Source organism: Sus scrofa, chromosome 8, assembly GCF_000003025.6.
Source record: "Sus scrofa isolate TJ Tabasco breed Duroc chromosome 8, Sscrofa11.1, whole genome shotgun sequence".
NCBI classification, from domain to species: domain Eukaryota; kingdom Metazoa; phylum Chordata; class Mammalia; order Artiodactyla; family Suidae; genus Sus; species Sus scrofa.
This window is the reverse complement of record NC_010450.4, coordinates 61,786,824-61,810,998: the sequence shown is the minus strand read 5'-3', so window position 1 is coordinate 61,810,998 and position 24,175 is coordinate 61,786,824. Positions and strand designations below refer to the sequence as shown.

Sequence of the window (24,175 nt, the reverse complement as noted above, 5' to 3'; positions counted from 1 at the left end):
TTTCTTTGATACTTCTCAATCATGAGGAGAAAAATGTGCAGAACATGAAAAAGAAGAAAGTTTTGGATAGAGAGGTTAATCATACACTTGACAGAGGAACTCAAAGGGCCCTGCTCAGTTTCATCAACAGACCATGCTTCGAAATAGCTGATGGCATCCTGAGTCTGACACAGCTCAGGAAATGCCAATTCTCAAAAATACAGGAATGTGTCTGAAATCATCCGCAAAAGCCAGTTGGCATTACCTTGGATGTCTGAACTACAGCTACTTCATTTTGGCTTTCAAATAAATGCATTTCTTCTCCTCAGCAACCAAAGCAGATGTATAATGCATGGCCAAAAGGCTATAAAACAGGCTGCTTTATTCAGTAAATTTCAGGTTATACCATGGATAAGCCAGAATGACTTCCCCATACCACAGTATGTGCAGATTTTTCTATCATTTCTCCTTTTGATTATAAATATTTCAGCAGAAAGTACTGATGATAAAAATATCCATCCCTCAAAGCCAAGGTGGATCCCTGGTCCAGATCATGTCCTTCAGTGCTATGCCTCCTTTATATTTGCCTAGTTATCCATGTCGGGGTAAATTAATCCAATATTGTGAACCAGCTCAGAGGTATGTTAATTGGGAAACAGTTTATAGGCCATATATTTGATCACTTATACCCGATTGTAACACAAGCATTGTACATGTGCCTTTAGCAATAGGCTTCAAGCAGTGTTGTACATCATAAGCAGTTACACTCTGTGACAATTCCATTAGAGGATTACCTTCACATCTCAAAACACTGAGGAAAACAGTGTGATTGGAAGTAAAACAGTAATTTTCAATGTTGATAAACAGTTTGGTAAATAGCTCAATTAGGTTATTATGATAGGTCTTACAGGCATGGTCCACACTCCTAGGTCAGCTGCCCACCACGCTTGTCTTTTGTTTTTTCCTTCTTATTCTGGTGTGGCTGTCACTTGGGGTCAGCAGTTCACTCTACAAACTAGCCCCATGCAAAGGCCCTTTTTAAGTGGGTAATATGAATCTAAGGGTCAATTTCATTGTTTATTACACATGAGCTAGTTAAGAGTGCTTGATTAGGGTCCTTTTATCTAGGTTGGAGACAGTCCTTTAAATGATGCTCCTTCCAGTATATTTAATCCTCTTGCTGCAGGTCTTGGGACATCCGATACTCAACCATAGATAGACTATTGTGATAAGCTTCAGAAACACATTTAGAGTATCCTTTTAGTAATTTATTTACCTTTATGATTATGTAGCATGACAACAAGGAAGTACCTGGGAAGTGAGTCTTAGACAGTAAGTGCAGACCTCACTTAACAGAGTCAGAACTTGATATCCTTTGAGAATAATTTTTTTCTCTCTAAAATTACCCTCATTATTATCAAATATAGATAAATCAAGATTAACTTGTCTGCAGAGTATGTCTGAACTATTGATCATGCAGGCTCTTTTAAACTGGCTGTCCTGGAACTTTTCATAAGGCATCTCAGACTAAACTTTGAAAAGTCTCTCAGGGCAAGGAAAGTTATGCCATAGAATTGTCACAGATTTAACCTTACAGAATTGGGTGAATTCCTCCTTTTTCAAAGTCCCCAAAATACCTTATAATTTTTGCACCTCTTCAGAAGTGGACTTCCTAATTTACCTGATAAAGCTTTGGTACCTAAGAGTTGCTAATTTCTATAGGAATCTGATAGAAAAATCTTTCAGTTCTACTTCAAAAGTATGATTTACCAACTTACTATAAGTCATAGTTGGTTTAAGAGGAAAGGTTTCCTCATATCTGGAAAAAAACAGATTTAAAAGCCAATAATATTGCAGAGGAAAACAAAAAATTATAACCACATTCATCAGTTTACTCAATCCTAGGTAACCAACACTTCTTCTTCTTCTTTTTTTTTTTTTTATTAAATTTTATGAAATCAGGGTTTCCATTAGAGTTTTTTTTTTTTTGTTTTTTTTTTGTCTTTTTGTCTTTTCTAGGGCCGCACCCTGTGGTGTATGGAGGTTCCCAGGCTAGGGGTCCAGTCGGACCTGTATTCGCTGGCTACGCCAGAGACACAGCAACACGGGATCCGACCACAGCTCACTTCAATGCTGCATCCTTAACCCACTGAGCGAGGCCAGTGATCGAACCTGCGACCTCTTGGTTCCTATTTGTAATCGTTAACCATTGAGCCATGACAGGAACTCCCCCGATCAGACTTTTAAAATTATCATACCCAGTTCAAGAATATGATTTAAAAGTTATCAAAAACTGTACTTGTCAAAAACTCCTTTGAGTCTTCTTATAATTAGTTTTGCCAAGCATCAGCTTAAATGTCTGTGAATAACAAAGAACTGAAAAGCAAAGTTAAAGATCTGATTATATTTTTTGACAAAGAAGCTTAAGCAAGTTGCTGTGACATACATTTTAAAATAACTAGAATTACATTAGACAAGAACATATCCAAATTTCAGAAACTTCATACAATTTCAAGAAAGTCTCTCTCTCTCTATATATATACATGTATATGTATGTGTGTATATGTGTGTGTGTGTGTGTGTAGGGCCAAACCTGTGGCATGAGGAAGTTTTTTTTTTTTAATCCAGTCTGCCACTCTATGTTCTTTTTGATTGGAACACTCAGTCCATTGACATTTAGGTAATTTTGGATAAATATGTATTTATTGTCATTTTAAACCTTGTTTTCCAGTAGGTTCTTTGTTTCTCCTTTGTTTCTTTCTTTTTTGGTTGAAAGCTTTCCTTTTATTTTATTCTTGTGTTCTCTTCTTTTTAGTTTTTGTGAATCTATTTTTTGGTTGTGATTTGTGGTTCCCCTGTTTTTCAAGTAAGTTAACCCCTTCCTGTAGCTGCTTGTTTTAGCCTGATAGTCATATGGGCTCAAACATATTCTAAAAATGAAAAATGTAGATTTTCTTCATTTCCTTTTCCACATTTTATGATCTAGATGTCCTTTTTTTTTTTACAACTTTATATTTATCTTTTCCTATTCCTTGTGTTTATCATTACTTTTATAAATAGTTTTTTTTCCCTTTTAGAGCTGTATATTGGTTTATTTAAGTGATTACTTTCCAATTGTGATTTCCTCCATCCTATGTCTTCATTTATCTTTCCTCTTCAGAGGAGATCTTTCAGTATTTATTTTAGAATAGGTTAATATTGCTGCATTCTTTTAGTTTTTGTTCATTGGAGAAATTATTTATTTCTCCTTCATTTAAAATTAATAATCTTGCTGGGTAGAGTATTCTAGGCTGCAAATTTTTCCCTTTTAGAACTTTGAATATCTCTTGCCACTCTCTCTGGCCTATACTGTTTCTTGAGAGAAAGTAGCTGATAGCCTTATGTGGGTTCTCCTATAAATTTTTTTTCTTGCTGCCCTTATAATCTTCTCCTTCACCTTTTGCTAGTTTAGTTATAAGACTTGGTGTGGGTCTGTTTGGGTTCAGTTTGTTTGGGGCTCTCTGTGATTCCTGTGTATTGATATCTGTTTCTTTAAATTTAGAAAATTTTCAGCCATAATTCTTCAAATATATTTTCAATCCCCTTTTCCTTTTCTTCACCTTCTGGAATCCTGATTATGCATAGATTGGCCTGCTTTATATTATCTCATAGATCTCTTATATTGCTTTTATATTTTTTCATTTGGTTTTCTATCTGCTGTCCTGACTGGGTAATTTCCATTATTCTATCTTTCAAGTCACTTATTTGTTCCTCTTCATTATTCATTCTGCTCTTCAGTGCCTTTAACTCAGCTTGTATCTCTGTAAATGAATTTTCTAATTTTTCTCGACTCTTTCTTATATTTTCTAGTTCCTTTCTAAAGTAATTTGTATTACTGTTCATATCCACTCCTAATTCCTTCAGTATTTTTACTCTTTTTTGAACTTGGTGTCTGATGACTGCAGAGGTCTGTTTTATTGTTTTCTCCTTCAGGGGAATACTCCTGTTTTTGTTTGTTTGTTTGTTTTTGTTTTTTAACTGGGAGTGGTTCCTGATCTTCATGTTGCTTATATTTTTCTTACTCTTTGAATTTAGAGAAAACAATTACTGTGGTCTTGGAGGGCTATTTATATGTGAGACCCACGGGTGGTTTGTGAGGGCTTACTAATTTTTTTGTTGTTTGTTTGAGGGGTATCTCTTATTTGGATGCTTGCTGTATCTTTCTTCACTGTATGCAGGCTGTTATCGCCTTGATAGGGGGTGTGCCAGTGTATGGCCTGTGCATGCTTCCAGGAAGACAGAGGCAGTGGGCTGGGCCTATAGCCAGTGCCTGGTGTTGGGCCCTTGACAGTTTTGAGAAACCATGGGGAGGTTGTGCACGGTTCTCCTTGTTGCAGTGCCCTGGGAATTGGCAGTGACTCTCAACAGCACCCAGAGCCTTTGGCAGTGGCAATAGCAGGGTATATGCATTCTTGTGGGAGAGGGCAATGAGTGGCACTCAGCTGCAGTGCCCTCCTCATCAGCAGTCCCTGAGGTGACTATTGCTGCAAGTGGTGCCTTTTCATGGACTCCTAAATGTGATGGGCAGTTTCCACCTCTTGCAGTCTGAGATGACTATGGTGGTTCATCTCTGCTGCCCATAGCCACCCAAAGCCCACACTCCTGTGCCCAGAGAAAGATATTTCCTTGACAGTCCTGTGTCTCCTCTCTCTTTCTCCCCATCAAGGGCACCTTGCTTCTCTTGCAGGCCCAGGCCTCTTCCTGTGCTCCCTCGGACATGATGCTCCACTCCCCAACCCATGGTGGACTGGGCTCCCTAGCCCCTCAGGCTGTGTCAGAAATAAAATAATAAGACTATAGTAGACATACATGTATGGCTATAAGCATAAAGGATGCAATCTTGGGCCTCTTCAGTTCCTCCAGTCCCTACCTAGGGCTGTACTGTATCATAAATCTCTTCTCTGTCATAATGAGCTTTGTAATTAATAGATGTCGTTTAGTGATAGTTAGGTCCAAGTGGCCTCTATGTTCAGTTAGTCTCCAAACAATGATGAAAAGCGTCACTGACATATTCCAGTCACCCATAAAACTAGTTATCCATTCATAAATATTGACCTAGGAATGTTCTTCATGTTTCTAAGCCCATACATCATAGTAAGGTTAACTATTAACTGTTGCATTGGCTTTCCAGTGGTACAGAGTGAAGTTGTGAATACTTTCAGATTGTTGTCCACCTGAACCTACCCTATAAGTAAATTACCTTGTAATAAGCTGATCCACTGATGATATGGCGCTGCCTGCCTCATTTTTCTTCCTCAAAATAACTTTTTCAGTTTTGGTGAGCACTTTTCATTCCCACGATCCTCCAACACATAAGATATTGTAGCTTCTAGTAGCATAACTCTAAAATATAGTGTTAATTTGCAATTCAAGTAGTTTTTCATCAGTCATTGAATTATAAATATTTTTCCACAAGTGTTTATTAGGCAGTTAATTTGTTCTGGGAATTTGAGGAGCATTTGTGTATACATGTTTGAAAAAGTATATTCTTGCTTTCCAAAAGCATGGGAAAGAATATAATAGATGCAGTTAACTGCAATATTAAAAGATAAATGCTGTGATGAGTATATGCACAGAACACATGGAAATATATCAGTAAAGTAATTTAGCCAGTCTTCTGGCTTCCTAAAGAGAATTTTCATGTGAAGTGCTTGCCGAGTAAAAGTTAACAAGTCCTAAGTGAGAAAGCATTTAGGTATGTTTCTGAAGGTGAGAAACCAGTGGAGGAAATCCCAGACAAGACAGGAGTCATGAATAAAAAGGTAGAAGAGGATACAGTCATTGGGGAAGAACCACTGTTGTGAGTAGAGACCGCAAAAAAGAATGTCGAGTTCCCTTCTGGCACAGTGGGTTAAGGATCTGGCATCGTCACGATAAGAGCTTAAGTTGCTTCTCTGGTGCAGGTTTTATCTCTGGCCTCAGAACTTCCACATGCCAAGGGTGGGGCCAAAAAAAAAAACCCAATAGAATATGATTTATCAATGAAAGTAAACAAGTGATTCATCATGATGATGGGTCTTTTTGAGTAAGAAATTTGGATATTTATGTTCAGCTTTAGTATTTGAACTTTAGAAGTTGTTGATAATCAGACCCTTAACAGTTGTTAAACAGGAGAAATGCTAGGCAGATTTTTCTCAGAGAAAGAAAATTTTATTTGTTGTCAACTATGTAGTTTTTTCCTTTATAATGTTTATATTAAACATATATTGACATTTTAATTCATTTTTTAATTATATGACTAGATTCAGAGAACAAGTTTTTATTGTTCTTTTGTTTAGTGCCTTATAATAGCACACATAGATATGTGTATTATTAGCTCAGTTTTTTAAGCTCTTAGTCATAAAGTGACTGATGTAGGGCAGTTTATTCACTTCAATGCTATATCATTCTACTAAATACCAGTCATTCCTCTTATAAATTCATATGAAGAAATACAAATTATTAATGAGAAGACCTTCGAGTTATGTTTTATTGAGTATAAGTTATGTTTATTAATGACAATTTGCACATTGGCAAATTGCTGCATATAGTCCCAAGAATTAAAAGTATTTTAATCCAATATGCAGAGGAAAGCGAATTAAATATCTGAATTATCAGGAGTTCCCATCATGGCGCAGTGGTTAATGAATCTGACTAGGAACCATGAGGTTGCAGGTTCGGTCCCTGGCCTATGCTCAGTAGGTTAAGGATCTGGTGGTGCCGTGAGCTGTGGTGTAGGTTGCAGACGCGGCTCGGATCCCGCATTGCTGTGGCTCTGGCGTAGGCCGGTGGCTACAGCTCTGATTCAACCCCTAGCCTGGGAAACTCCATATACCCTGGGAGTGGCCCTAGAAAAGATAGAAAAAAAAAAAATCTGAATTATCAATCAGTGGTAAGCAAAACACCATAAAGCCAACTACATTTCCTCCCAGTTCCAAACTGGAAAAAATGTGGAATCATTTTATATAATACATATTTTTATTTTTTAAACACTGTACCTTTAACATAAAAGGCAAAATAAAATTTTCTTATATGCTAAATTAATTTTATATTTTGTTTTTATATATCTAAAATAAGATGTTAAAGATTGCCTTATATAAATAATTGACTTCTTAACTGCTTTATCAAAAACACTGGGTGCAGTTACTAAGAAATGAAGTACTTCTGTGATTACAAAGGTTTTTTTGTTTTTTTTGTTTTTTTTTGGTTTTTTTTTTTTGGTACTTTTTGGCTGCATCTACATCATGTGAAAGTTCCCAGCCCAGGGATCGAACCCATGCCACAGCAGTGACCCAAGCCACAGCATTGACAATACCAGATCCTCATTCACTATGCCACCAGGGAGTTGCCAAAGTACTTTATAGTACGCATAGAGTTTTAAGTCATCCATGCTTTTTGTAAATTAATGAACAGCACTGACTTCCCTCTGTGCTAAAAAGTCTCATTTCCCAAAACTTTTTTTTTTTATTTATGCTTTGATTGACTTATTGACTGATTAATTGATTTTTCTTTTGAGGGTTGCCGTGACATATGGAGGTCCCCGGGCTAGGCATCTAGTTGAAGCTGCAGCTGCCAGCCTACACCACAGCCACAGCAATGCCAGATCCTTAACCCACTGAACGAGGCCAGGGATCGAACCTGCAACCTCATGGTTCCTAGTCGGATTCATTTCTACTGCACCATGATGGGAACTCCGCAAATTGTATTGATACTAGATTACATATTTTGAAATAGTTTTGTCTTGATAATCATTTCTACTCTGTATAGAATGTATGAAGATTTCGTAATCCATACATCTTAAATGAATACTTTAACAAAGAGCATAGATTATTTTTCCTTTTATCCTTAGCTGCTTTGTATATGAATTTGTCTGTGCAGTCTACCTCAAACATATGCAATGAATCATTCATCATATTTGCGGCTCAAGAAAGGGGCTATGAGCCAAGGACTGTGAATGGTCATTGAAAGGTTTAAAAAAAAGTGAGGGAATAGATTCTCCACTAGGGCCAAGAGACCTAGACCTTGCCAACCCCCTACTTTCAGCCCAGTGAGCTCCATTTTGGACTACTGACCTACAGAACTGTTAGATAACATATTTTTGTTGTTGTATGCTGGTAAGTTTTTGGCTTAAACAGATAACAAAAACTAATACACTTTCCTTAAGCTACATTGTTATATTTTTGGCCAGTCAGTTGACAAAGTTTCCAATAGATTCACACACACTGGATTCCTCCAATGGACAGACAAATTGTGTATTAAGAGGGTGGGAATGATGATCAGACAAGTATATTCTGTAAGTAATATTTTTTTAAGTTTTACTGGAGTATAATTGACTTATAATGTTATCATGTCAGGTGTACAACAAAGTGAATCAGTTATGTATAACACACATGTTCTTTTTCAGATTATTTTCCCATATAGGCTATCACAGAGTACTGAGTAGATTTCCCTGGGCTATGCAGTAGGTCCTTGTTATTTATCAATTTTTTATATAGTAGAGTGTATATGCCAATCCAAACCTCCCTATATATTCCTCCCCCCACTTTGGTAACAATAAGTTTGGTTTCAAAATCTTCCATTCTCTTTCTGTTTTGTGAAAAAGGTCTTTGTATCATTTTTTATTAGATTCCACATATTAGTGATCTCATTTGATGTTTATCTTTCTCTAACTTACTTCACTCAGTATGAAAATATCTAGGTCCAGGCATGTTGCTACAAATAGCATTATTTCATTTTTATTTTATGGCTGAGTAATAGTCCATTGCATATATGTACTACATCTTCTTTATCTTATCCTTTGTTTATAGACATTTAGATTGTTTCATGTCATAGTGCTGTAAATAGTGCTGCACTGAACACTGGGGTGCATGTATCTGATTGAATTATGTTTTCTTCTGGATATATGCTGAGGAGTGGGGTTGTGGATCATATGGTAATTCTATATTTAGTTTTTTAAAGAAACTTCACACTAATCTTCACAGTGGTTGTACCAATGTACATTCCCACCAACAGTGTAGGAAAGCTCCCTTTTCTCCACACCCTCTCCAGCATTGTTGTATTTGTAGACTTGTTAATGATGGCCATTTTGACAAATGTGAGATGATACCTTATTGCAGTTTTGATTTACATTTCTTTAATAATCAGTGATGTCGAGCATATTTTCAAGTGATTTTTGTCCATCTATATGCCTTCTTTGGAGAAATGTCTATGTATGTCTTATGACCATTTTTTTGATTGGGTTGTTTGGTTTTTTTGATCTAAAGTTGTCTAAGCTGTCCTATATTTTGGAGATTAATCCCCTGTAACTGACCATGTTTGCAAATATTTTCTCCTATTCTGTGGCTTTTTGGGATTTTTTGTTGTTGCTGTTTTTTATGGTTTGCTTTGCTGTGAAAAACTTTTAAATTTTATTAGGTCCCATTTGTTTATTTTTGTATTTATTTTTATTACTCTAGGAGGTGGATCCAAAAATATATTGCTGTGATTTATTCAAAGAGTGTTCTGCCTGTATTTTCCACTAAGAATTTTATAGTATCCAGCCTTATATTTAGGTTTTTAATCCATTTTAAGTTTATTTGTGCATGGTTTAAGAGAATCTTCTAATTCATTCTTTTACATGTATCTGTCCAGTTTTCACAGCACCAGTTATTGAAGAGGCTGTCTTTTCTCCATTGTATGTTCTTGCCTCCTTTGTCATAGATTAATTGATCATAGGTGGATTTATCTCTGGGCTTTCTATATTTTCCACTGCTTTTTTATTTCTGTCTTTTTTTTTGCCAGTACCATACTATTTTGATTATGGTAGCTTTGTAGTAAAGTCTGAATTCATTCTCAAGATTTATTGAGCTATATGGAAACTTTTGTATTTTTGTATTTCCATACAAATTTTGGTTTTGGTAGTTCTATGAAAAACTATTTGATAATTTGATAGGGATTGTACTGAATCTACAGATTGCCTTGGGTAGTATAGTCATTTTGACAATGTTGATTGTTCCAATCCAAGAGCACTGTATTTCTTTCCATCTGTTTCTGTCATCTTCAGTTTCCTTCATCAGTGTCTTATGGTTTTTAGAGTTTCCTTCATCAGTATCTTATGGTTTTTAGAATGCAAGTCTTTTGCCTTTTTGTGTAGGTTTAGTTCTAGGTATTTTATTCTCTTTGATGTGATAGTAAATGAGATCATTTCCTTATTTTCTCTTCCTGATCTTTCATTGTTAGTTTATAGGATTACAAGAGATTACAACTTAAAAGAGATTTCTGTGTATTAATTTTGTATCCTGCAACTTTACCAAATTCATTGAGGAGCTCTAATAGTTTCCTAGTAGCATCTTTAGGATTTTCTATGTATATTATGAAGTAATTTGCAAACAGTGATAGTTTTACTTCTTATCCAGTCTGAATTCATTTTATTTCCTTTTCTTCTCTGATTGACATGGCTATGACTTCCAAAGATATGTTGAATAAAAGTAGTGAGACTGGACATCTTGTCTTACTCCTGATCCTAGCAGAAATGCTTTCAGGTTTTCACTGTGGAACATGATGTTAGCTGTGGTTTTGTCATATATGGCCTTTTCTGTTGTTGTTGAGGTATGTTTCCTCTTTGTCCACTTTCTGGGGAGTTTTTGTTTAAAAAGTTGGTGTTGAGTTTTGTTAAAATATTTTTATGCATCTGTTGGGATGACCACATGGTTGTTATTTTCATTTTTTTAGTGTGATGAATCACACTGATTGATTTGCAGATACTGAAGAATCCTTGCATCCCTGGGATAAAATCTGCTCAAGAATGGTGTATGATCCTTTTAAAGTAATGTTGTATTCAGTTTGCTTATTTTTTGAGGATAGTTGCATCTATATTCACCAGTGTCATTGGCCTGTAATTTTCTTTTTTTGTGGTGTCTTTGTCAGATTTTGCTGCAGGGTCATGGTGGCCTCATAGAATGAACTTGGGAGTGTTCCTTTGCAGTTTTTTTGGAAGAGTTTCAGAAAAATAGATGTTAACTCTTCTCTAAATGTTTGGTTGAATTCACCTGTGAAGCCATCAGTTTCTGAACTTTTGTTTTTTGAACATTCTTTATTACATTTTTAATTTTAGTACTTGTGATTTGTCTATTCTAATTTCTATTTATTTCTGGTTCAGTTTTGGAAGTTTGTACCTTTCTCATAAATTTTCCATTTCTTCTGGGTTGTCCATTTTTTTGGCATTTAGTTGCTTGTAGTAGTCTCTTATGATCCTTTATATTTCTGTGGTATTATAACATCTTTATCATTTCTGATTTTATTGATTTGCATTCTCCTTTGTGTCTTAATGAGACTTGCTAAAATTTTATCAATTTTGTTGATCACTGCAAAGAAACAGCTTTCAGTTTCATTGATCTTTTCTATTGTATATGATTTATTTCTGCTTTGATCTTTATAATTTCTGTCCTCTTACTAGGGTTTTATTCTTCTTTCTACAGTTGCTTTAATGTAGGGTTAGAGTGTTTATTTGGGATTCTATTTGTTTCCTGAGGTGAGGTTTTATTCCCTCTCAGAACTGCTTTTGCCCATAGGTTTTTGTGTATCTTATCATAGTCATTTGTCTCTAGCATTTTTTTATTACTTCTTTGATTTCTTCAGTGATCCATTGGTTGTTTCATAGCATATTGTTTAGCCTCCACATGTTTATGTTATTTTGCAGTTTTTTTTTTTCTTGTGGCTAATTTCTAGTCTCATAGCATTGTGGTTGGAAAAAATGCTTGATATGATTTCAATTTTAGTAAATTTACTGAGGCTTGATTTGTGCTCAAAATGTGATATATCCCTGAGAATGTCCCATGTGCCCTTGAAAAGAAGGCATTCCTTTTGGGCTCAGTGGATTATGAAACCGCATAGTCTCCATCAGGATGTGGATTAGATCTCTGTTCTTGCTTAATGGGTTAGGGATCTGGCATTCCTGCAAACTGCAGTATGGGTCACAGATACAGCTTGGATCTATTGTGGCTGTGGTGTGGGCCTGCAGCTGTGGCTCCAATTCACCCCCTGGCCTGGGAACTTTCATGTTCCTCAGGGGCAGCCATACATTGAAAGAAATAGAATAAAAATAAAGTTGTCCCAGAGATCTCTTAAACTGTCCTCATTTCTTTTCATTCTTTTTTCTTTATTCTTTTCCATGATATTGATTTCTCTGTCTTACACCTCACTCATTCTTCTTCCTCAGTTATTCTATTAATTCCTTCTAGTGTATTTTTCAATATTGTATTGTTCATTTTTGTTTTCTTGCTCTTTTAATCTTCTAGCTCTGTATTAAACTTTGTTATAACTTCTTTATCTGTGCCTGTATTATTTTTCCAAAATCTTGGATCACCCTTACTGTCATTATTCTGAATTCCTTTTCAGGTGGATTGCCTATCTCCTCTTCATTTAGTTTATTTTGTAGGTTTTTATATTATTCCTTTTTTGAAATATATTACTTTGTCATCTCATTTTGTCAAATTCCCACTGAAAAGAGTAGCCACTGAGTATTCCTCCACTGGAGCTGTTCACCTGTGAGTGTGCTCTGTTGTGTCATCTTTTCCCCATTGTGTGGGCTCATAAAGCCCACTGTTGTTGGTGCTACTCTCAGCCCCACTTCAACCATGGATATGTCTTTAATTGGCCTGAGTGTCTCTTAGCCATTGTTTTGACTAGGCCACCAGCACAGGTACACAGAGGTCAGGACCCAGGACTGCAATATTCATGTACCTGGACCCACTCACCTCAGCTGTGAGAGCATATAATTTCAGATGTTCCACTGGCACTGAATTTATTAGGCCATCAATAGAAGTATTAACCCACCGTTCACCTACTTAGAAGGAGAGATTTCAGCTCTTAGTCACAGATCTGTTTTTAGTACATGTGCCTGTCTCTTCTTTCCTCGGCTTTTGCTGGCCATCATCCCCTTGACAGTAGGTACACAGGTATCTAGTCCTGGAGTTGTCAGTAGTGGCAATGGCTAACAATAGCACTCAGAGCATGTGATAGGAGCAGCAGTGCCTCAAAATTGCTCCTAGATCTGGATGCAGGCTTGGGATGAAATCTGTTAGGGAGGTAGCAATGTCTTTCATGACCCCTCCCAGAGCCCAGTGTTGGTCAGCTGTTGTCACCTGGTCACAGGCACTTTGGTGGTAGCTATGGGCCTCACTCCCTCTCAGGTGGTAAGATGGCAAGGGCAGAGGTTGGTGCCCAGTTGCAGGATGCTCATTGGTGGCCGCATGCACTCCTGAGAAAGCAGGTGCAAGTGTTGGTGCCAGGTTGAAGGACCCTTGATGGCAGCATCACTGGTGGCAGGCTACATGCACGCTCTCAATGATACCAAAGGGTCATCACCTCGTTTAGGAACCTTGGTGTAGGGGATGGGTCACACTCACTCCCAGGAATGTGGGGGGCGGGGATCGGTGCCTGGTTGTGTGGCCTTCAAGGGTGATGGCAGTGGTAGGCCATGCACACTCCTGGGAAGGTAGCGGTAGGACCACTGCCCACTCCTGAGACCCTCAGTGAAGACATTGGTCTGCATCCACCTCTGGAACTGCCCCAGTAGCTCATCCAGGGCCAAGGTGCCATGTGGCCTGAGAACCTGCATATGAAAAAAGAAGCATTTCTGGTTGTCCCGCCCCTCCCCTCTTGCACCCTCCAACGGTGGTGTCCTGCCTCTCTCAGGCCTAGGCTTCTTCCCACACTCCCCAGGTTATGGTGCACCACACCACACCCTAGGCCCCTCAGGTGGTCTGTACACAGCCATCCCCAGGCCTCTCCCAGGTCTCTTCTCTAAAACCCAAGCCCTAGTGCCCAACCCCCCACCCCCACCTCAGGGGACGAGCGTCTCAGGTTTGGGTGTTCTGGGCAGCAGCACTTGACTGTGCGGATCATTCTCTGGTGTGCCCTCCACAAACCAGTTCCTGCAATCTCCTTGGCAGCTCTGAAGCTTCCCCTCTGTCCTAGCTGTTCTCCCTGCCAGTGAGAAGCCTTCCAGGGTTGGGAAACCTTTCCTCTTTCACAGTTCCCTTCCAGGGCCTGTGGTTCTGTCCCACTCCCTTTCTCTTTCTCTTTTTTCCTTTTTTTCTTTTGTCCTACCCAGTTTACAGATATTGTCACCCCCTTTGAAAATCTTAGATCTGCCAGCATTGAGGAGATGTTCTGTGTTCCGCATAGAGATGTATTTCTGAGGTATTTGTCTGAGAAGGTTTGCTGCATGTCCTATTCCTCCACCATCTTGCTCCCAAGCCAGGAGTATCATTTAAAAATAATATAAGGCAGTGTTGATAAGAGTATTTGCATCATATGAAACATTGATCCCAAAACTGTTTAATTGATATTGATTTTTGTAGCATAAATAGAATTAATAAATAATTCTTTAGTGTGCTCTTATCTCTGACTTGTTGGTTTTACCAAAGTAAAAATATTTACTTCATTTTCTTTAAAATTTTATTTCTCAAAATATGTAGTTATTATGTTCATTTAAGTTGTAAAATCTAAGTTTGATTTTTCTATTTTGTTATCAGTTAATGAAAAATAAAAGAGCCAAACTGTACTTAAAACATTTTATTTCTTTATTACATGGCGCTTTTTTTGAAATACTACCGTAATCATATGGCTAGTAATAATGTTAGAAACATCTAGCTAACCTACTGTTTTTCATCAAATAAAGATAATATAATTAAATCTAAAATGAAAATTTAAATATTTATTCATAAAGCTTGCTATAAATATTTTGTTCACCATAAAAAATTAACAGTATAATGGCTCTATTTAAACAGTATTTGTCTCATTCAATTTCTTATATATTCTCCCTCTTTTTACATGAAAATAGTAAGGAAAAGCTTACCACTTCTCAGTTCTTATTTGTGTGAAAATTTTGTTGTTGTTTTTTCTGGACACATCAGCCTGGTCAGCTTAGAAGCTTTTGTTTTAAAGTTTATCCTGACACAGAAGTACAGGATATGGAATGTTAATTTATTTGCATAAGATTTCAGTGTTTCTCTGAAAAGAACTTACTGGCATTTTTAAATGGTGAGTACTATTACCAAAAATACATTAAACTAAATATTTTCAGTTATTCTCTTCCAATATGAAAAAGCTATTATTCATTTTGAAATGTTTCTACATTACATTTTAGTTTTGATCTGCTATGTGCAAGCTAATTCCCAGATAATAACTGAAAATTACTTTTGACCTAAAGTAATAAAAAGCATCTGAGGAAGATTTATGATGTTTTAAAATGTTGATATCTCTAAATAGAGACTGAAAGAATGTTGAATATAGTGCATTTTCCTTGGTTTCCAATGTCTGTTAATAGCAAATGGCATTTCTTTGAATAAGATGCAATATCTTTTACCTCCATTAGTTATATGGTGAAATAGCTAGATGGTACAATAATATTTGCCCTCTCAGTGATAATCAAAGGACATTCAGACCTCATCTTTGTCAGTCTATACTTTTTTCAGTCTGTCTCAGCTTTCTCTTAGCATGACTTGGCATTGCACCTGACAGGCTATATCAATAGCTGTTAAGTGTCTATAGAGGCAATCCACCATGGACTCTGAAATCCCCTGTAAGTTCTTGCTGACTCTGCCAAGAATGCAAGGCCTTTACTGTTCATTAACTGGATCATTTTTCAATGCTATGTTTATAATAAACAACTCTGAGGGATGGAGTTATATCTTCCCTTTGACAGAGAGCAAGCTTGCTTCTACTTATTCTTAAATCAGGCAGTCCCACAATGCAGTGATCCTTACCTGTCCTGTAACTCCCATATAGAGGCGTTCTTCATAGGCCCTTAGATTAACCCCTGTAGGGACTGAGAGAAAAGAGAACTGATACACTACTGCTTTTACCATGAATAATAAAGTCCTGTTTCTCACTCAGGAGTCTTCTGCCAGTATCCATGAAGAAGTAACTAGCTAGCTTATAAGCTTGTAAGTAGAGTGAAATCTTAGACAATCCACAATTCTTGATATTAAAAAGGAATTGCTATACAGTGGGAAAAATTAAAAAAAAAAGAAAGAAAAAGAATATGATCTATAGCCCTTGGGGAAAAAAAAAAGGAATTTCAGTGTAGTGTTGTTCTACTACAATATTTGGGATCGAAGCAAAGAAATATAAGTGGACAGAATTTAAACTTCTAAGGACAGATTGGTCAGGAGTTTACTTTTGCCAGTCTGACGTTGTCTGTACCTTGTCTAATATTTGTCATTTCTAACCAGCTCTGTTTCACATTGCATTTACTGGTCTTTCTGTATATAGGGACCTCTTAGTAAACCAGAAATTGACTCAGTGTGCTTTCTTGATGCATGACTGTGATCCTTGTTTCTCAAGTTTAATCATTACTCCACTTCCCTTTACCTCATATAGAACTGACATTTCCAATTCAAAACAAAACAAACTTGATCTGTTGGACTTCTACAGATTGCAGAATAGTCCCACATTCTTGACTTAGAAAGCCTAGAATTCTAGAGCCTATTGCTACTACGCTTTTTTCATTAATATGTTATAGGACCACTGTTTAGGCTTGTCATATTTTAAATTGTTTTCTTTTTCCTCTCTAGTCATTTATCTCTACAGCCTTATTCCACCTGCATACAGTGCATAATACCATTAAATATCCTTACACTATCAAGAAGGAATTCCCAAATAGTTTGTCTCCTTCTCAGCTTGTGTGAATGAAATATACACAATATGCCCTTAAAATATGGAGCTAAATTCAGTCATTAAACAAATATTTTCTGAGCCCTATAATCCTTTACTAGAATTTGGAATTTAATTTTATTCTTGAGAAGCTTCGAGTCAGGAGTTCCCATCGTAGCTCAATGGAAAAGAATCTGACTGGTATCCATGAAGGAGCAGGTTGGATCCCTGGCCTCGGCCAGTGGGTTAAGGATCTGGCATTGCCATGAGCTGTGGTCTTGGTCACAGATGTGGGCTGCGGTGTAGGCCAGCAGCTGTAACTCTGATGTGACTCCTAGCCTGGAAACTTCCATATGCCACAGGTGCAGTCCTAAAGAGACAAAAAAAAAAAAAAAAAAAAAAAAAGGCAGCTTCTAGTCAGTCCTTTGATGAAAACCAGAATGTCTTCTGAAAAAAAGTAACAGTTAAGAAGAAAAATGGGAGTTCCCCTCGTGGCGCAGCAGAAACGAATCTGACTAGGAACCATGAGGTTGAGGGTTCAATCCCTGGCCTCACTCAGTGGGTTAAGGATTTGGTGTTGCAGGGATCTGTGCTGTAGGTCGCAGATGTGGCTTGGATCTTGCATTGCTGTGGCTCTGGCGTAGGCCAGCAGGTACACGTCTGATTAGACCCCTAGCCTGGGAAGAAGAAAAAAGATAGTTGAAGGGTAGGTTGAGGAAGGATAGTGGAAAATTCTAAGGAGAGGGAAGGGTATATATGAACATCAAGAATATAATATAATATGTTGTACTCTAATATGATTTTATAAAAATAGTCATTAGGTTGCAGTGATGGAGATGTATATTTTAAGGACTGCTAGCCTCTCACAGACACAAATAACCACCTATCCACCCACATCCTATTTGTTTTTTTAAGCCACAAAGAAACTAGAGCCACTATAATAAAAAACAATACTAGTAATTTGACATTTATTGAGGGCTTATTATATGATATATGATATGACATTCTATAATAGATTCTTAGAAAAGCCTTACAGTGAGTTGCTACTAGTGAATATGAAGTTGCTACTAGTATTATCCTCACTTTGAAGCTAATGAGATGGGGTAGAAGCCAAGTCAGTTTATTTTTTTTAATTTTTTTTTATTTTTTTTTAATATTTTTTTTTATTTTCCCACTGTACAGCAAGGGGGCCAGGTTATCCTTACATGTATACATTACAATTACATTTTTTCCCCCACCCTTTCTTCTGTTGCAACATGAGTATCTAGACATAGTTCTCAATGCTATTCAGCAGGATCTCCTTGTAAATCTATTCTAAGTTGTGTCTGATAAGCCCAAGCTCCCGATCCCTCCCACTCCCTCCCCCTCCCATCAGGCAGCCACAAGTCTTTTCTCCAAGTCAGTTTTATATCATCTACACACTCGTTTACGTTTCTGATAATGTGTGGTTTACCAAAGCTGCTGCCTGGTAGAATGTGATTGTCCATCCCTAAAAGAAGTTCCAACAAGAGTCTGAACTTGTCACATGAATTCTAGAGAGAAAGTACATTAATATGCAAAAATAAAGGTTTTTTCATAATTTGAAATTCTCATCATGGAACTAGTCAAACTAACTTGTATTCAATTATTCTGCTCCATCCTCTGGTGAAGAAGATAAAATATTTTGATAACATTATGTATATATAAAGTATATATGCATACATATATATTGCATTTTAAAATATTTAATTTTTTTCTAAAGTTAGGTAATTAGTGCTGTGTTTATAAATAAGAAATAGTTTGCAATGATGAAAAATCTCCTTTATATAGTTCCATAAATTGATTAAATTTATCCTTGATATGTTGCCTTTTTTTTTTTTCAGTTTAGAATCCATACTGTTGCTTGAAAACTGATATTGTGTTTGTTTCAGTCCAAAAGATATATAGTTAAATATATTGTATAGTTTCAGGAGACTAAAAAAAGTCAGGATTTGTTCAATTTCATTATAAAGGAAAAGCAAAGACAATATTTAGTAGAGCTATGATTTGAATGCATATTGGTTTTATAGCCCAAGATATTTTTCATTAAATCATAAACAGAAATCCAAATTTAATATTGTTATATCTAAAACATATCTTTTTTTTTAGGGCCACACCCATGGCATATGGAGTTTCCCAGACTAGGGGTTGAATCAGAGCTGTAGCTGCTGGCCTGCACCACAGCCACACCAGATCCAAGCTGCATCTGCAACCTATACCACAGCTCCTAGCAACACCAAATCCTTAACCCACTGAGCAAGACCAGGGACCAAACCTGTGTCCTCATGGATACTAGTCAGATTTGTTTACACTAAGCCGTGAAGGAAACCCCAGCATCTTGTTTGATCTAAAGAATGGTTTTGAAATATGTATTTACATCTTGTCAAAAGAGACAAAACAAATATAAACTATTAGTAGAAAGAAACAGATGCAATTTACTTATGCCAGAGACTAAAGCAAGACAAGATCTTTCTAATTAAGCAATTCTTAGTAATGCTTTCTCTGCAAATTAGTGAGGAACAAAGGAAAGTAAAACTAATGTTTTCCAGGGTTTTTGTGTTTGGACTTATTTTTATTGTGATAAAATATACAAAATAGAAAATTTACTGTTTTAACCACTTTACTTTCTATGATTGTGTCAAAAAGATTTAGTACAAGATGTACACTCATGTGTATATTCTTCTGGATTTTCTGCCCATTGATGTAAGGAGATGTTAGAGCCCCTCCCCCCCATTATTGCATCATTGTCCATTTCTCCTTTTATATCTGTTAATATTTGCTTGTTTTATTTAGATGCTCCTATGTTGGGAGAATATATATTTACAAGTGTTTTACCTTGTTCCTGGATTGATACTATGATCCTTATATAGTGTCCTTTTTCATTTCTTGTGAAAGAAAGCCTTTGTTCTAAAGTTTGTTTTATTGGATACAAGTACTGCTACTCCTGGCTATCATCTAATTTCCATTTTGTTTTTAAATACATTTTCCAACTCCTCATTTTCAATCTGTATTTCTTTAGATGTGAAGTGAGTCTCTTGTAGGCAGAATATTTATGGGGCTTGTTTTTATATCCATTTAGCCATTCTATGTCGTTTGTTTGGAGATTGTAGTCAATTAACACATAAAATAATTATTTACTGCCACTTTGTTAAATGTTTTGGTGTTGTTTTTATAGGCTTTTTTGGTTCTTCTTCTGTTTGCTCCCCTTGTAATTTGATGATTATTTTCTTTTTCATGTGTCTATTATAGATTTTTGGTTTGTAGTTACCATAAGGATTATATATAGCAATCTATATATATGTGTGATTATTTTAAGTTGCTTATGTATTAATTTCAAATACATTTTAGCTACCCTTTATTTTTATTCCAATCCAACCATCAGTAGTTTTACATCATATTTTACGTTTTTGTTTTTTGTATCATATGTATATGTATATATATATATATATATATATTTATTTATATATATTTATGTAGCATTCCTTCCAAAAATAGCAGAATATAAATTTTTTAAATGCACATGGAACATTCTCAAAGAACATCATATGTGAGGCCTCAAAACAAGTCTCAGGAAAATTAATTGAAATCATATTAAGCAACATTTCCAACCAAAATTGTATGAGACTAGAAATCAACTATAAAAAAAAATGCAAAAAATACAACTATGTGGAAGCTAAATGAGATGCTGCTGAACAGCCATGAATCACTAAAGAAATTAAAGAAGAAATCAAAATATATACCTAGATGCAAGTGAAAATGAAAACACAACCTCCCAAATATGGTATACATCAAATTGGTTCTAAGAGGAAAGTTTATAGTTTCACAAGCTTACCTCAGGATACAAGAAAAACAAACAAACAAACAAACAAAAAAACTCTAACATTACACCTCAAGGAACAAGGAAAAGAACAAACAGCCAAGTTAGTAGAAGGAAAGCAGTAATAAAAATCAGAAATAAACTAGGAACCACGAGGTTGCGGGTTTGATCCCTGCCCTTGCTCAGTGGGTTAACCATCCGGCGTTGCCGTGAGCTGTGGTGTAGGTTGCAGACACGGCTTGGATCCTGCATTGCTGTGTCTCTGGCGTAGGCTGGGAGCTACAGCTCTGATTAGACCCCTAGCCTGGGAACCTCCATATGCCGCGGGAGCAGCCCAAGAAATGGCAAAACGACAAAAAAAAAAAAAAAAGAAAGAAAGAAATGAAATAGAGACTAAAAATAAACAATAGAAAAAGCCAATTAAACTAAGAGTTGGCTCTTGAAAGGTAAACAAAATTGATAAATCTTTAGACAGACTTATCAAGGTAAAAAGAGGGTCCAAATAAACAAAATCAGAAATTAAAAAATAGTTGCAACTGAATCCACAGAAATACAAAGGCTCTTAAGAGGTTACTACCAACAACTACATTCCAATTAATACTTTCAAGAAATGTCCAGTCTCCTAAGATTGAACCAGGAAGAAATAGAAAATACGAACAGACCAATATCAGTAATGAAATGGAATCAATAATAAAAGTCTCCAACCAAACAGAAGTCTAGGACTAGATGGATTCACAGGTGAATTCTACCAAATATTTAGAGAAGAATGAACACCTATCTTCTCTAACTATTCTTCCAAAACCATTTTACCTGATACCAAAACCAAAAAAAAAAATGAAAATTATAGGCCAATATCACTGATGAACATAGATTTAAAAAAAAATTCTCAAAGTATTAGCAAATGAAATCCAATAAAGTACATTAAAGTTCATAAATCTTGATCAAATGTGACTTATACCAGGGATGAAAAGATGGTTCAGTATCCTCAAATCAATCAGTTTGATGTAACACATTAATAAATTAACAACAAAAATCATATAATCATCTCAATAGATGTAGAAAAAGCTTTTGACAAAATTCATCATCCATTTATGATAAAAACTTCACCAAATAGGTACAGAAGGGATATATCCCAACATAATAAAGCTCATATGTGATAACTGCATAGATTATATCATACTCAATGGAGAAAATCTCAAAAGAATTTCCCTAAAGATCAGGAACAAGATAGGGATGCCCATTCTTGTCACTTTATTTGACATAATGTTAGAAGTCCTAGCCCTATCAAACAGGCAAGAAAAAAAAAGTAAGTGAAATTGAAAAGGAAGAAATAAAACTGTCATTATTTGTAGATAACATACTATACATGGAAAATCTACAAAATGCCAACAAAAACTATTAGAACTCACCAATGAATTGGTTAAAGATGCAGAGTACAAAATGAACTGAAATCTGATGAATTGCTATGCACTAATAACAAACTATAAAAAAAAATTAGGGAAACAATCTCATTTACCATTACACAAAAAGGATTGTATTGCCTAGCAATAAACCTTCCCAAGGAGGAAAGGACTGGTATTCAGAAAACCATAAAATATTGATGAAAAAAATTTTAAGATGACACCAATACGTGAAAGATAACTGATGTTTGTGTATTGTAAGAATTAATGTTGTTGAAATGAACATAGTACCCAAGGCAATCTACAGACTCAGTGGACTCCCTATCAAAATACCACGAATTTTTCCACAGAACAAGTAATTTTCAAATGTGTATGGAGGGAGTTCCTGTTGTGGCACAGTGGAAATGAACCCTACTACTTTCCATGAGGGTGCGGGTACAGTCCCTGGGCCTGCTTGGTGGGTTAAGGATTTGGCATTGCCATGAGCTGTGGTGTAAGTCAGAGGTGTGGCTTGGATCTCATGTTACTGTTGCTATGGTGTAGTTCTGATTCAGCCCCTAGCCTGGAAACTTCACTATCCCATGGGTGTGATTCTATAAAGCAAAAAAAGAAAAAATTGTGTATGGAAATACAAAAGACCCCAAATAGCTGGAACAATCTTGAGAAAGAACAGGGCTGAAAGTATCACACTTCCTAACTTCAGACTATCTATCATTGTAAATATAGCATTGTAAATCAAAGGTACAAAGCTACAGTCATCAAAACAGTATGGTGCTGGAACAAAAACAGACATAGGTCAATAGAACAGAAGAGAGGGCCCAGAAATAGGCCCACACACTATGTTCAATTATTCTATGACAACCGAAGCAGGTATATATAATGGGGAGTAAAACAGTCTTTTCAATAAGTTGTGCTGGGAAAAGTGGACAGCTACATATAAAATAATGAAATTAGAACATTTTCTCATACCATATACAAAAAAAAATTCAAAATATATTAAAGACTTGAAACAACAAAATCCCTAGAAAAAAAGCATAGGTAAATTATAGTAATATTTTTTGTTTTGTCTCCAGGGGTACAAAGAAGACAGCAAAAATAAACAAATGAGACCTAAATAAACTTAAAAAATTTTGCACAGTAAACTATTGACAAAATGAAAAAATAAGCTAGTGAACAGGAGAAATATTTACAAATGGCATGACCAATAAGAGGTTAATATCCAAAGTATATAAACATCTCATACAACTCAATGTCAAAATAAGTAAACTCAATTAAAAAAATGGGTAGAAGACCTGAATAGACATTTTCTCAAAGAAGACAAGCAGCTGGCAAACAGGTACATGAAAAGATGTTCAGTGTCACTAATCATTAGGGAAATGCAAATCAAAACCAAAATGAGCTATTACCTTACACCTGTCAGAATGGCTGTCATCAGAAAGACTACAAATAACAACTGTTGGCACGGATGCGGAGAAAAGGGAACCCTTTTACACTGTTGGTAGTGATGTAAGTTGGTACAGCCACTATAGAAAACACTATGGAGATTCCTCAAAAATTAAAAATAGAACTACTATATGTCCCAGCCCTTCCACTCCTGCTTATATATCTGAAGAAAATGAAAATAATTAAAAATGATCCGTGTACCCCTATACATATATAGAATAGATGGTGAGTAGGAACATGCTATATAGCACAGGGAACTCTACTCAGTATTCTGTCATAAGTTATATGGGGAAAGAATATGAAAAAGAATGAGTGTATATGTATAACTGAATCACTTTTCTGTGTATCAGAAATTAATATAACATTGTACATCAATAATTTTTTTAAAAAATTTAAAATTAAAAAAATGTAAAGAAAGATACGTGTACCCCAATGATCATAGCAATATTTCTCACCATAACCAGGATATGGAAGTAACCTAAGTGTCCATCAAAATATAAATGGAAAAAGGTGTAGTATATGTATACAATTGAAAACCACTCAGCCATAAAAAGAATGAAATGTTGTCAATTGCAACAACATAGATGGACCTGGAGGGTATGATGTTTAGTTAAATAAGTCAGAGCAAGACAAATACTCTATATTATCACTCATTTGTGGAATATAAAAAATAAAAGACAACAAAGTAGAAGGACTCACAGATACAGAGAACAAACGATTGCCTACCAGTGTGCACAGTGAGGTGGAGAGGGGAAAGATAAGGTTAGTGGATTAAGAGGTACAAACTGCTATGTAAATAAGCTACAGGCTGTATTGTACAGAACAAGGAATATAACCATTACTTTAAATGGTGCATAATCTA

At 35.9% G+C, this 24,175-nt stretch overlaps 1 long non-coding RNA gene across 1 annotated transcript in view; it reads left to right on the top strand.

The window, feature by feature from the left end:
* The window catches only part of LOC110262111, a 127,019-nt gene that overhangs the window by 101,911 nt on the left and 933 nt on the right, over positions 1 to 24,175 (top strand). The gene's annotated exons all lie outside the window — the stretch shown is intronic.